The 14,990-nt window shown below is 41.0% G+C and overlaps 1 protein-coding gene across 1 annotated transcript in view; it reads left to right on the forward strand.

The window, feature by feature from the left end:
- The first annotated feature begins 523 nt into the window (after positions 1-523).
- The window catches only part of MID1 (midline 1), a 259,422-nt gene continuing 244,955 nt past the window's right edge, over positions 524-14,990 (forward strand). The window contains exon 1 of the mRNA XM_077343254.1: positions 524-759. The gene's annotated coding sequence lies outside the window, so the exon portion shown is untranslated. The remainder of the gene's footprint in view (positions 760-14,990) is intronic.

Consider the following 14,990-nt stretch of genomic DNA (forward strand, 5'->3'; position numbering starts at 1 on the left):
GTGCCAAACCAATATGGCTACCCACCTGAGCCTTAACTAAAATTTGGATTTAGTGTGTGGGGGGTCAGACTCGTCTTCTTATACAAATAATAAAAGTGTGAAATTCCAGAAAATGGACAGAGGGGAGTGAGTAAGGGCATAATCTATTGTTTCTCTCTCACTCTCTCACAGACACACACACATACACACACACACACATACAGAGATTCCAAAGACCGATGACTAAATATTAATTTTCTAACAAGCCGAGACATTTTAGCTTAATCCCAGCGTGTTTAATGCTATGAAGTAATGTTCCATTAAAATTTTTACAAATTAAATCATGGCATAATTTCTATTGTGCACTGTAGTTTTTAAGTAGATGGCATTTCATTTAGTCAGTCTTTTGGCAGTTCTTGAGTTAATGGGGAACAGTTTTAAGTTACTTATTCTCTGTCTTCTCCCTTCCAGGAATGCAATTTACAGTTATGTATATAAGGAAACCTGTTAGGCTTAAATCAGCCTGGTTGGTGTTTAAGCTGCCTGGAGAGACAAGCAAGCAGTCCACACCCTCCACAGTGGGAGTGATTGGAAGGCTGGACAGAGCACAGCTTCCTGAATCAAACTGCCTACAAAACTGTTCTGCTGGTCCTAAGAGAAGCCGCACGATCCAGGCACACCACACAAAGATTCCCTTTCAACTTGGAGGAGCTATCAACTTTGCTTTTTCACCTCGCAACTTCGGCAAAAGTGGATCAAGGGGGGAAAATGGAGGAAAAGGTAGGAGATGCACATACTTACAGCTGGTGTTGTGCCTTTATCTTCAAAGTGGAGAAGCAAGCTATCAGGTTGCCTCCTTCTTTCCCCACAACTGTGATTCTTCATTCCCCAAATGGCTTATGTGTTTTATAAATATCTCCAGACAATTTATGGGAGTCATGCATGGCCCCAGCTGTGAGGGGAAGGCATTCTGGCTGACACTTTATGTGCTTCTAATTAGGCTGCACGTTTCTTTCCCAAAGGCACAACAAACTTTCCTATCTCCCAGACATTAAGAGATACAATCTGAAATGTAGAGGGAGGGGGATGAGAATAAGATGTCAAAGTTCAAAGCAAGAGCACTGCTTAGGAAATGCTTTTCACATTTGCAGCACAGTTTGGCTTGGAAGTCTGAGGGGGCTTCCATTCACCACGAAGGAGAGAAAAATACTGAGTCAATCCTATTTCAGGAGTCTGTTCTGTATTGAGTAGTCATTTGATTTTTTTAAATAGCAAAATAAATACAGAGATAGTTTGTTGCAAGTATTCCTAAATCTTCAGGATATGTCATTGTGATGTTGCACAGCTTGTCAGTGAAAAGACACTTTGTTTTCATTTTGAATCCTCTTCCTGGAACACCAAGTGGCATATATGGAAAATATTTCTAAACAGGTGCAGAATATATCTATTTCAAAACATGTTATGCAATTACTTCCTTATGATCTCATAGAGAAGGAAAGTAATTATTGTGTTGTATATCAAAAATATATTCATATTTATTTTAAAAGTATGACTTATTAGCTGAAAACAGCTATAATGGAATGGTCACACATTATTAAGTCTGTTTGTCTTGGTGGCCAATAAAAAGAAGTTTTGAAGCAAAATGATATTTTGTGGTCTGAGGAAAAAAGGCAGCATTAATACTATTTGTTTTTACTCTTCTGTACATAACAGTCAGATATATATTTCTGCATTGTAAAGTGATTTATCTTATAAGGGAAACTGAACAAAGTTTGATATATAAGTGAGGTGTCTTAGAAAATTAATGCCATTATAACTAACTGCTGTTGGTTTTCAGAATGCATTTTCATTCATTTTATTGTCAATATATGGCACAATTGTTTGAATGCTGAACAGGACCTCAAAAATCCTGATTCAAAGCACTGTGTACCATAATGCTCACTAAATAATCTTGGGCAGTCACTCTCTCCTACTTGAATGTACCTCTTGAGCCAAAATTGGAGTGAGGGGGATGAGCTCCTTGAAAAAAGATTGGGGTAAAAACTTGATAGACAGCAACATTTGTGAAATATGAATGCAATGTTAGTCATGGAGAAAGATGGGTTGCAAAACTCAAGATTTAACATTGGATTCAGTAGTATATTTCTTACCTTAATTGCTTTATGTTTATAATGAAAGTGATCTGCACTTAAAAACAGTTTGTAAACTAAGACCTAGCCCCCCCTCCCCCCCAAAAAAACCCTGCTAAATGTAAATGCACTTTCTACTCTCCAGTCTGGTTTTCCACTTAACTTATATTGCTGGTGTAAAGTGTTGGGAAATCATGTCTTAACCAGAGGGACCTCTCAAAATCTTGACATTCTTGGCTTTCATTTCCAGGTAGCAAAAATCTCTAGTGGGCAGACCATGCTAAAAGCATCTTTGTCTGGAGAGGCATCCTTTTGAAACTCTAACTTCACTAGAACAAGTATTCCTTGATATAGGGATTGTGGTTGCTGTGACTCCTCAGGGAATGGAATGCAGTATGTGACTGCATGTCCCTGTCGGGAGATGTGGCTTCAAGGAAACAGCAGCAGCAGCCCTGAGGAAGTTTCATCTATTGTCAGTGCCCATGTAAATTCTGATGCTACACCTAAAACTAAAATTGGTATGCATGGATGCTAGAAAGCAGGAGTCAGGCTTAGCAGGAAGTGTTAGACAGGCAGTGAGAAGAATGTCAAAGGCCACGTAAAGGGCTGTTGAAACCGCTGGGATATGCCTTGATATTTTTTTGGATCTAAATTGAAATATTTTGACTGTCTAATTGCATCTATGACACATTTGGGGGTGTGTGTGAGGCTTTGCTATTTATGCATGCAGTTATCTCTGGGTGCATTAGTATTGTTGTTGTTGTTATAATATTTATATATCAGACAACCAACAAATTACAGCAGATCAGTTAAAAACCTTAAAACAATACATAATCAAAAAAATTAAAAATCACAACATCTCCATGCTAGCAGTAATTCTCAATGCATCTGTCAAACGACAGCACCTTAATCAACAATTTTCAGTACAGAGGACATTCTCCATGGGGGTGTATGGGGGAGACCCATTTGATGTTATTAGGATCACTGGCCCCTACCAAATGCTTGGTGGAAGAGATTTTGGAGATTATGTTCTGGGGTACAATGCTTGATAAACATTTGGCCACTAGGTGTCTTTAGTGGGCTAGAAATTACCCTTTTTCAAAAAGGAGGAGGATTGCTCAAAAACAGTAACTCTTCCAGCAGCTGTTTCATCTGACTTTTATGTGACAACAAACGTGAGTTCTTTTGTGAATTATTAAATCTGACAAAATTAAATGTGTCTCCTCTTTACTCATTTCAACGGGCAGATTTCCTCTCTGGACCTATATGTTGCCAGTGGGAAGGACATGAGCTTCCTCAGTGTGTGTTATATTGCACTGCATGTGTGAAAAGAGTCAGTAAGAATTATTTTTCACTTCCTCTTTCACAGCTTTTTCTACTGCCCAAAAGTTCCTTCAACTTAAAAATGAAATCCTTTGCTTTAGTATTCTGTAAGAAAAATCCATATGGCTTTTGCTATATGAAAACCTAGCTTGATGTAATGGTTAAGAGTGGTGGCTTCTAATCTGGCAAGCCAGGTTTGATTCCCCACTCCTCTACATGCATCCAGCTGGGTGACCTTGATAGTGCTGTTCTCACAGATCAGTTCTGTCAGAGCTCTCTCAGCCCCACCCCAGGGAAGGCGATTCTAAGCTGCTTTGAGATTTCTTTGGGTAGTGAAAAGCAGGATATAAAAAAACAACTTTTCTTCTCCTACTTTTACTTCTAAGCATGAGGCATTGTAAATAGGAAACATAATTATTCTAAAAATGAATATTTTTGCAGAAAAAAATCTGTCAAAATTGATAGATATGTAGGGTTTCCAGGTTCCTCCCCAACCCCAGTCTTCAAAAAAGGGAGTAAAGTGAATGTTATCCCAGTCTTCAAAAAAGGGAGTAAAGATGACCTGGGAAACTATAGGCCAGTACATATGACCTCAATTGCAAGGAATATAATGAATCAGATGTTAAAGGGGGGATCTGCAGACATCTGAAGAACAATTTGTTGATCTGGGGAAGTCAGCACGGACCGACCTTGTTTCTTTCTTTGACTGATGGGCTTACTAGATCATGGAAACTCAGTTGATGTTGTTTGCCTGGATTTCAGTAAGGTTTCCCCATGATGTTCTGGTGGGCAGATTGGAGGACTGAAGACTGGATTTTTGGAGGTTAGCTGGATAGGGGACTGGTTAGAAAACTGCTCCCAAAGAGTATTTATCAATGGTATGTCATCAAATTGGAGGGAGGTGAGCAATGGGGTACCACAGGGCTCTGTACTGGGTCTGGAACTTTTCAACATTTTTATCAATGATCTGGATGAGAGAGTGGAGGGACTCCTCATTAAATTTGCAGATGGTACCAAATTGGAAGGAACAGAAAAAAACCCCAAAGATATAGAATTCAATGAGATCAGAACATGCTGAAAAAGTGGGCAAATGAAAACAAGATATAATTCAATAAGGAGAAGTGCTGAATTCTGCATCTAGATGTCAAAAATGTGAAACTTGCATATTGAATGGGAGACCTTGGGGCACTTGTGGACTATAAGCTAAATATGAGCAGACAGTGTGATGCGGCAGTAAAGAAGGCAAATGTAGTCTTGGACTGTATCAACAAAGGCATCACATCAAAATCACAAGATGTCATAGTCCTACTGTATACCTCATTGGTCTGGAGGACTGTGTGCAGTTCTGGAGGCATCTTTTCAAAAAGGACATGGACAAAATTGAAAGGGTGAAGAGGAGAGTGATGAAGATGATCCTGGATCTGGAGACCAAGTCCTATGAAAAAAGGCTGGAGGACTTGGAAATGTTCAGCCTGGAGAAAATGAGATTGAGAGGCGACATGATTGCTGTCTTTATATTTTTGAGAGGTTGTCAGGGAAGGGAATGGTTCCTATTGGCAGCAAACCCACAGTAATGAGTTTAAACTCCGTGTAGAAATGTATGGCTAGATAACAAGACTTTTTCACAATCAGAGTAGTTCAGCAGTAGAACTGGCTGCCTAAGGAGGTGGTGAGCTCCCCCTCATTGGTGGTCTTTAAGCAGCGACTGGACAGACACTTACTATGGATGCTTTAAGGTAATCCTGCATTGAGCAGGGGGTTGGATTAGTTGGCCTGTATGGGCCCTTGAAACTCTGTTTCTATTATTCATATCATTATTTTTAAATGGGATTTACTTAAGTATCAAAATGTTACATGTTGACATTTTAGTTCTTCTACCTTATAGAAAGCTCTAGTGGAAAATTGTAACCTGTGTCTATAAATCATTCAGTTGTGATTTCAGTGTTAATCTCACAAAATGGATGAGAGGGATATAGTTGAAAGCAGTCTTTAGGTTGCAAAAGACTCTGACAGAGCCAGGTGAGCATACTGTGTCCTAACAGGTCTCCTGTGCCCACAGTTGTTCTTGGGGCAGTAACAGTAAACACAAGAAAGGGCTGAAGGGAAAGAGGATCACTTTAATTTGACAGACTGAGTTTTAACATATGTTTGTGCCAGGTTTTATGTTTGTGCCAGGTTGTGGAATTTCTAAATTATTTGCAGCTATTGCTCTCCTAGGGGACACTTTGATTATCTGTTCCACAGTTCCTCAACATCTTTTATTCTGGCATTGCTAGTGCTCCATTTGTTTAAGCCTTTTAATCATTTGTCAGCTGTCTTAATTTCAGAGGAGTAACATAGCTGTGCATCTGTCATGCTTTTCCTGTTTTAAATAAAAGGTGATCAGAGCAAACATGCTTTATATTACTCCTACAGTTTTATTCTTTCAGGTCCTAGCAAACAGTTAGTCTTGACAGTCGTCCACTTTGTGAAGGCTGGAGAGGGGTAATCTCTGTAACCATACCTCACAAATGCTGTCAGTCTTCACATCTCTTTTGCCTCATTGTTGACAACATGACATTTCTCAGGCTCTAAAACTAGGATGAAGACTCAAGATCTCTAATCAGTAATCTAAATTCTGGGAAAAATACTTTTTTGAAAGTAGAAAATTCTAAAACAGTGGTCTGTAATAGGTAGCTTGTAAAAAAAAAAACAGCTGTTGTGGACTGGTTTGTGCATGTGCTAGAAAAACCAAGGAAAAAATAAACTTTTGTTTTATAGGGTTTCCCCACTCCCGGGATGCTGCTTGATAGTTTCATTTTGGGTGCTTTTTTGTCTATGTTCTATTTCTAGGACAGAGCAAAACTTGGCAATATGCCAGGAAGGGCGGAAATAGCTTGTTATAATTTCCCTTCCTCTGGGTTAGCTCTCATTAAATAAAAAGATTATGACCCCTGACCTAGAATATACAGAATTGTGTACGAACATAGTAGATGGCCTATTCCATCACTCTGTATTCTAGTCAGTCACAAAAATAAACTTTAAAGTGCATCTGAAGATTACTCAATGTGACTTGTTTACCCTTTTAAGTAGCACATCGTGCTCAAAAACAAATTTGTTAAGGGGTTGGAAACATATTTCTCTCCCTTAAGCCTTTCAATGAATAATTATGGACAAAGTAGAATTTCACATTACTAGATATGCACAGGGAGTCTGGGAACAGGGTTCAAGGTGGCTAGAGGTCTCAAAATTGCAACAGGTTACAATGTCCACTTTTCAAAATAGCCATTTTATGTAGGGGGAAGATCTCTAATTCTGGGTCTCACCTGGAGGCTGGCAACGCAAGGCCTGGCAGCACTGTCTTGTTGACATGATACCAACTTGCATGATTCAACTAGGCCTGGCTTCTTCCCAGGGGAATTAATGTTCTGCCCTTTAGAAGACAGAGATCAGTTCCCCTGGTGAAAATGGCTGCTTAGGAAGTTTATAGCATTGTATCTTGCTGAAGGCACTTTGTCCCCACACTTCACCCTCCCAAGGATCCACCTCCAGACCTCCAGGACTTTTTCAACCTGGCGCTGGCATGCCTAAGAGGGAATTGAGCTATGTACTTGGGAGACCCATTGTGATTCTAGATCTCCAATTGTCAATTCTAGAAAGAGAGAAGGAAGCAGGAAAATGGAGAGGCTATCAGGAAAGGGGAAGAGGAGATAGCAGGGGAGGCGGAAATGAGATGCCTCTCAGAAGTCCTTGCAGGTTCCCACTTGTATATTTCTACTGCCAATCCTAAATTCCTGCTCCTGTTCCAAAATCAGAATGCCTGTGGACCCTAGGGCACCTTCATGAAACAAATAGAAATCTATAGGCTCATTAGTACTTAATCCTAGAATTATTGTTTTTAACATTTGCCTCCAAACCCAAGAATATTTTAGTATCTATGACTTTTTCTCTGAAATTCTAAGTAGAAAACCAGTTATTTTTACAGGCACTTTAGCTTACTACGCAGTATGAAAACTTCGTTTAACTTTTTAAGGTTACCATATTGGTCCCCATATCTGAGAAGGAATAACATGGCAGTATGGAACTGGATGGAGTAGTAGATGCAACACTTTGGGGGGCTGCCAACAACCACTATTTTTTTCAAACCATAAATCTCTCTATAGGTCTTGTATCTTAAATAGAAGTTACCATACCACACCTTAAAAGCCTTGTTTTTCATAAGTGGAAACACAAGTAGGTGGGCAGTTCAGTGCTCCAGTGAGCAGTGTGCTTACTGATCCCATGCTGGCTGCAGGCCTTGAATATCTTGATATGTAAAAGAACATGATGTACATGTGAGTGTGATGACTTTTCAGTGCAGAGCTTGTGAGTATAGATGAGGCTTTCTCCGCCAGGGTTTCTCAACCACTCTCTCTCAGGACAAGATAGGCATAACACAGCAAAATGGCACAGGATCTCAGACTGGCAAAAACCAGTCAAGATGTTTAAGAAAAAAAGATTTTTAGGAAAATAGGTTTCAGAAAGTGGGGGTAAAAAACAGAAAAAACAGGGCAGCAAGGGATCACCAATAACGCTGAGTGGAAATGAGGGAGAGAAACCAGTCACAAAAGGCAATGAAACTAGGATATTATGGCTGTCTGGAAGATACCTTTGTTTTTCAAAAGGGTGCCAACATAAGGACTCAGAAGTTCCTGGTTCAAGAGCAATTTGATTATGCCAACAAACAAAAAATATGCTAATGTTGAAATACAAGTCCCAGCTAACAAAACAGAATATACTGGCTAAGACTAGATACAGCAAGGCAAAATATGTATGCAACATTTTTAATGACGGTTTTGTCTGGAATGTGCAAGAAAATATTTTCCTGACTGTACAATAATATATTAAATTTGTTTTTGGTTTATGACTTGATATGATCAACAAATCATACTCCATATCCTGTGGTCATACCACAGCACTGAGTCATTGATTACTGTGGTTTGTGTGGGGCAGCCCACTTTGTAACATATCCATTAGACATATTTCCTTTCAAGGCAAACGGTTATGGATCTGGATGATTCAGAATAAAAAATTAGTCAGTGGACCAAGAATAGGAACAAAGGCAAAATGCACAGAACTATGAAAGCAAAAAAGAGATTGATTTTCTATTTCCATTGCCTCCCAGTTTGTGAGTCAGCATTTCCCAAGCTTAGGTGGAACTCAACTTCTGAATAAGTTGGGAAGTTCTTTGGTGACGGAATATAAGAAAACTGTGAAGTATTTTACATGGACTTGTAACATATTCTTCAACTTTCTTAACTTCCATTACTTCAAATATAACCCATAGAAGATCAAATCAGAAAGGCCCATCTTTTAAATCCCTGCAACAGGAAGATAACATTGTGCACAAGCTGCCGTTTGGGAGTGTCATGTTCAGGGACTACCTATTCTATATTTTGTCTTAATATTCTAATGGAGGAGACACTGACTACCTTCCAAAGGCCCACAAAGGTCAGTTAAAAGCAGCTCCTGTGTGATTTAAGACGGCCTGTTGCTTCAGCCAAAAAGTATTGTACTTGCTGTACAACTGGAAGGTAATCCAGAGACTAGGGAGAGTATGTTTAGGCATCTTAACATATTTATAGTCAAAGAGGTCCAGGTACACTAAACCTCTCAATATTTAAGAAAGGTATCATCTTTTCCAGATAACTTAAAGATATGTAATGCTGTAAGATGGAAGAGAGATCGCTATGACCAAAGGTGCATTGGGGTTCATAAAATGATCAAATACAAAACATTTCATATGGAGATACAATGAAAATAGTTTGATATTGCCCCTCTAACCAATTTTGCTTGGAGATAAATTGGGAAGATCTAAACCCTCTGTTGGATAAATCCCTGAAATGTTTGAGTGCTGGTTTTCAGTGATGCTGTCATTGCTACCAACTAACAGCTAATACATACTATTTATTCCACATTTGAAGTTTGAGCAAATAACGTATGTCAGGATTTTGTCATGCTGGAGAAAGCTCAGTTTTTTAACATGGCAACCATCTCTTAAGGTCTTTACTGTCTTAACACATATACATCCTAACCATTGGTGGCTCTAATATTCTGAAAAAGCCACTCTGGGCGGAGCACTGTCCAGGACACCTCCGGGTGTCCAGCCTGCGCTTGTACCTGCACAGGCCAATCTGGGTGTGCCCAGCAAAGCTGGGCGCACCCGGATTGGTCCAGCCCCTGTAGCACCCGCCTCCAAAAGCCGGCTGTGAGGCACTCAGCTAGCCTCGCGGCTAGACGCAGCCTGGCCGATGAGGAGGGCGCTCCAGTGGCACCCTGCCTTCACCGCTGATCGGCCCACCAGCAGCCATGGTGGGCCAACTGGCAGCGTGGCCATCGCTCCACCCACCAGCATGGCTACCACCTCGACCGCTGCACACCAGACTACCAGCTGCAGAGACGTTGCCCCAGCCAGTGGAGCAACGCCTCGCTCAACCACCGGATACCCTCTGCCCACCCGCCAACCTGTTGGGCACACCGCCAGCTACTCGAGTAGGTTAGGCGCCCGCTAGCACCCATTGCATTCCTGGATGCAACATGCTTGCAGGCTAGTTATTTTATAAGTCTACAATTTCAATCTCTTTTTAAAAGTTTAAAGTTCCGCATCAAAAAATATTTTGTTTAAAATTAAGTCAATCCATGCTACTTAAATGCTCATAATTACAGACAACTGTATTTCCATATGTCTGCTCAAAATAATTCTTGAATGTTTTGCCTAAAGACAAATTCTTTTTGGGGCTTGGACAAGTTGAAATCCAAATAAAGTTTGTTTGGAAGATGACATCTTACAAAGCATAGTATATTAATATTCTTAGATCAAAACCATATCTCTAGTTCATAGCATGTTTATATTAAAGACAGAAATAAATTAAACAATAAAAACCACACACACACACACACTTTGCTGACAAAGCATATGAGGAGACATTTAGTGTACTTCGTAATTATTGAATTGGTAAATCCAGTTCGACAATCTCCAGGAGGAATAATGTTGTTTGAAATGGCAGGAACCCTGCTTTTCCCAATGATACATCCAGCCTTTTTTTTTGGCAGGGGGGGGGGATTAGAATGTTATGTTGTCTTGTGAGAGATCGGGATCTTGAGCTTTGGTGTTTTCACTGTTAGTGTTTTCTGTTTCAGTTTTACCTTTAATGTCCTTTGGGTTTCCAGGAGCCTTCATTTAGCGATGCCAGTCCCCAGGTGGGACCTGGGAATTCCCTGGAATTATAGGTCATCTCCATGAGCCTCTTGTGGCGCAGAGTGGTAAGGCAGCCGTCTGAAAGCTTTGCCCATGAGGCTGGGAGTTCAATCCCAGCAGCCGGCTCAAGGTTGACTCAGCCTTCCATCCTTCCGAGGTCGGTAAAATGAGTACCCAGCTTGCTGGGGGGTAAACGGTCATGACTGGGGAAGGCACTGGCAAACCACCCCGTATTGAGTCTGCCATGAAAACGCTAGAGGGCATCACCCCAAGGGTCAGACATGACTCGGTGCTTGCACAGGGGATACCTTTACCTTTACCTTATAGGTCATCTCCAGACCCCTGGAGAATGGCTACTTTGGAGGACTCCATAGCATTATACTCCACTGAGGTCCCTCTCTGCTCCAAATCCCATTCACTCCCAGCTCCATCCCCAAAGTCTCCAGGTATTTCCCAACCCAGAGCTGCCATCCCTATCTTCACCCTCTGTGAGGTCTTGTGTGCCATCATCTTCTGCTTCAGCAATAAATCCCCAGCTGCTAAAGGAAATAAACAACTGTCTTTGGCCATCTCTCCTTTTCGTAGTCCTTTGTTGGTTCATCCAGGAGACAGGTTCTGGTGCTGGCTATCTTTCTTTCCTCTCGTCCACTATTACTGAATGCTGTTGTGCTCCAATGCAATGGTGACTGCAATGTTAACCACAGAATTTTCTGATTCATTGCCCAAAGCAGTGGAGCTGGAAGGTCCCACTTTCCAGATCCCAATCCATCCTTTATATGTGAGGTTTGGTATAGGTACCAAAAATGGTGGACATCCCACATTTTAATAATAATTTCTCAGCCTGTTTCTATCTGGTCTGCAGACACCAAAAATGTATCAACAGTCATAATTCCTGTTCCAAAATCTATCCAAGTGAGGACTTTATTATGGTTCACTTGCACAGTCTAAAAGCAGAGTTAAGATCTTCTGTGTAACTACTGGGATTCTAACTGAGGGAGGTTTCTAGTTTTTGTTCAGATCTGATTTTCCCCCAGCTTGTACCGCAGAATTGATATGCCAAGCCTCACTAGTGATGTTTTTTGTTAGTTTGGGACAGAACCTTCTTACATGTTCATGGAACTGCTTCAGCCCTATATTTATCATGAGGTGTTGTTATAGGAAGATTCTCAATTCCTCTCCTGTAAGTTACATGGATTTTCTGCCTTTCAAGGTATTTCTTTAACTCTTTGACTTGGGGACCAAAATATTTTTTCCTAAATCTCCACAATATAAAACTGAGGTGTCTAATTATTTCTGCTGAGCTAGCTGCTGTAGCAGGTTTTTTAACTTTCAAAAACCACCTGCAGTCCCTAGGTATAATGTAATAAAATTGTTCAAGCCCTATTAAATATAGCAACTGCTCCTTAGTAATTACTTTTGATCTACCAATCTATTTATTAAGCACAGTGGTAGATGCCTGCCCCAGCCCTGCTCCCGGCCCAGCTGAGTAGGCTACTGGACTGTTCTGGTGTGTGTGTGGGGGGGAGGAAAGCAACAGAGTGTGATCTCACATCTGCTGGCAGTGTCTGGCTAATGTCACTTTTGGTGACATGTGACAGCTGACATCACTTCTGGGGGTTCTCAAAGCCTGAAGAATGTTTCAGAGATTTCTCAATATAAATAAAATATAAAATATAAAAAAAACAATGGTAAAAAGGTTGAGAAAGGCTGTCTTAAGGCAAAGGTCTCCAGATTTCATTATCTCTTTAAAACAGAAAAAGGAAGTCTTGAGGCCTCTAGATCCTGTGTAGAACTGGTTACAAAATGTGTAGACACTTTTCTACCTAATATATGTAATAGAACTGGTGCACACTTGAACAAAGTAAATGCAAGTAAGGAGGTATTCAAAAAAGGATTTTGAGGAGCATACCATCAAAAGTATCAAGACCAACAAGAAAGAATTCCTGAAATATATCAGGAAAAGGAAACCAGCTAGGGAAGCAATCACTTGTTTTCTAGGAAAGTATCTGTCTTCCTTTTTTGTGTGTATTTCTCAATGAAAATCTAATCTTGAATGTAAACTTCATATATTGGAACTGCCCCATGTTCTTTTGTTGTTTGCTAGGCTGCTTAGTGTTATCAGATCCCAGCTGGCAGCCAGCAGGGGAGAAGAGACTTACCTGGAGCAGCAGGGAGGCAAATCTGATAAACAGCGACATGACTACACTACTGATCACATGACAGAAGTGAGGATATCATATCTGGGGCATGAAGAAGATGCTCTAGTATTAGGGCAAAAACTCTATGGTAACAGTGGCTTCTATTATAGAGTTCCCCCCCCCCCCCCCGAAATACCAGAGCATCACCTTACCATCCTGGACGTGTTGGATTAACTTCTGGGTCACTTAGATAGTGAAGTAGACCCATTGCTACATGTCAGATGGATCTCTCACTTTTTTTGAGGGGGGGGGTAAGCCCCCCCAGCCAGCTGATCAGCAGTGGGGAGGCCTGTTCAGCAGGGGGGCCCCATTTCTTCTGGGGAATCTGGCAACCCTAAATTTGCTAGACTGTTGCTGAATGGAGCATTGAAGGCCTTAAATTGCCAGCTAAGACTCATAGCATATGTTCTGCTATTTTTTGATATTGTTACTTCTACACGTCCATACTACTCTTATCACTTGACTGTTCCTAAATAATGGAAAGCTTTTCCCTTGACAAGGTTAAATGCTCTTCCCTCTGCTGTTTTGCTGGGCAGATTCAAAGGATTGTGCCTGTGGATCTGACCCAATTGAAACTTTATTTCATATTCTTCTCAATTTTCTGTTAAAGACTCCTTTGAGAGACCTCTGGATTCGGCTGGTAATGGCTTCTGATCCCCCCTCCCCTTTTTGTAGTATACTTGATTTTGGTATTATATTATGGCTGCCAGCCTCCAGATAGTGGCTGGAGATCTCCTGATATTACGAGCTCCATGCCACAGAGATCAGTTCGCCTGGAGAAAATGGATACCCCACTGAAGTGTCTCCCCAAGCCCCACTCTCCTGAGGTTCTATCCCCCAAATCCCCAGGTTTCCACCCTATATTACATTGGGTGTAGTAGAATTTTCTGCTGTAATGGCTCCTATATTAAGGTGACCAGATTTTAACATTGGTAAAGCAGGACACCATTGACCGGGGGGGGGGGGTTCTTGATTAAAAGAATCGTTCCCAGCCCTAGGGAAGCACGCCTGGCCTCGACCAGGGCCAGGGCCTTTTCGGTCCTGGCCCCGACCTGGTGGAATGAGCTCCCGGGAGAGCTGCGGGCCCTGCGGGATCTTTCAACATTCCGCAGGGCCTGCAAGACAGAGCTCTTCCGCCAGGTTTATGGTTGAGGCCGGGGCTGATAATAGATCTATGCCTCCCCCGGGGACTCGGGTTCTGGACCCGAAGCAAAACATCATCAGGACCTCCTCTCCACCCACTAGTAGTGGGAGGGAGGGGGGGGGAGTTGAGCTGCCATTCTTGCCATGCCGGCAATATTGGCAATGTTATTATTGTTTTATGGGGTTTTAATGGGGAATTGCGATATTGTTACCCACCACGAGCCGCAAGGGAGTGGCGGGCTATAAATCTAATAATAATAATAATAATAATAATAATAATAATAATAAAGTGGTCTATATGGAGCAACAAAAAGTTTCATAGAACGCATAGAACACAAAAATAGTATTGTAATATATATTTTTTTAATTTCAACATAAGTACAATTTGCCAGATACCCCCAGATGTCCCTCCAAAAGTGGGACAATCTGGTCATCTTATCCTATATGGGGGTGAAAATAGAAGGTAGCTTTAGTTATTTGTGTTGCCTAAAACTGTTGGGTAATTGGATTGTAAATTAAAATTAAAATACAGAGAAATTAGAGGGTTTTGGGGAGAGAACACATACATCCTTTCTGTCTTTTTACAGAAAGATAACCTGATAATATCCCGTGCATATGGGATTTGGGTACTTGAAATAGGCTCTAGGTGATTCTAGCAGCAACACATGAATTGTGCTACAGCAAACAGTTTTTTGGAGAAGGGGACATACTTGTGGTAATAAATGCACTCCAAATACAATTTTGTCATTTTAATTTTGCTTTTTTGAATAAGGTGATGTAGTTTTGACGTAATAAAAATGCATGACAATAGATTCAAAGCATAGCTGAGTGAAAGTTCATCATTAGTCTTTCTCTGAATTTTGGGCAGATTTCAAAGAGTGCTTTAAAGCAATGCTGAATATGCCAGTCACATGGTCTTCTATGGAAAATAAAGTGCAGTGATCTCATTCTGTTAAGACTGCCAAAAATGCAGGGCATGGAATATCTTGCAGATGCTATCTT

This window comes from Paroedura picta, chromosome 6, assembly GCF_049243985.1.
Source record: "Paroedura picta isolate Pp20150507F chromosome 6, Ppicta_v3.0, whole genome shotgun sequence".
NCBI lineage: Eukaryota > Metazoa > Chordata > Lepidosauria > Squamata > Gekkonidae > Paroedura > Paroedura picta.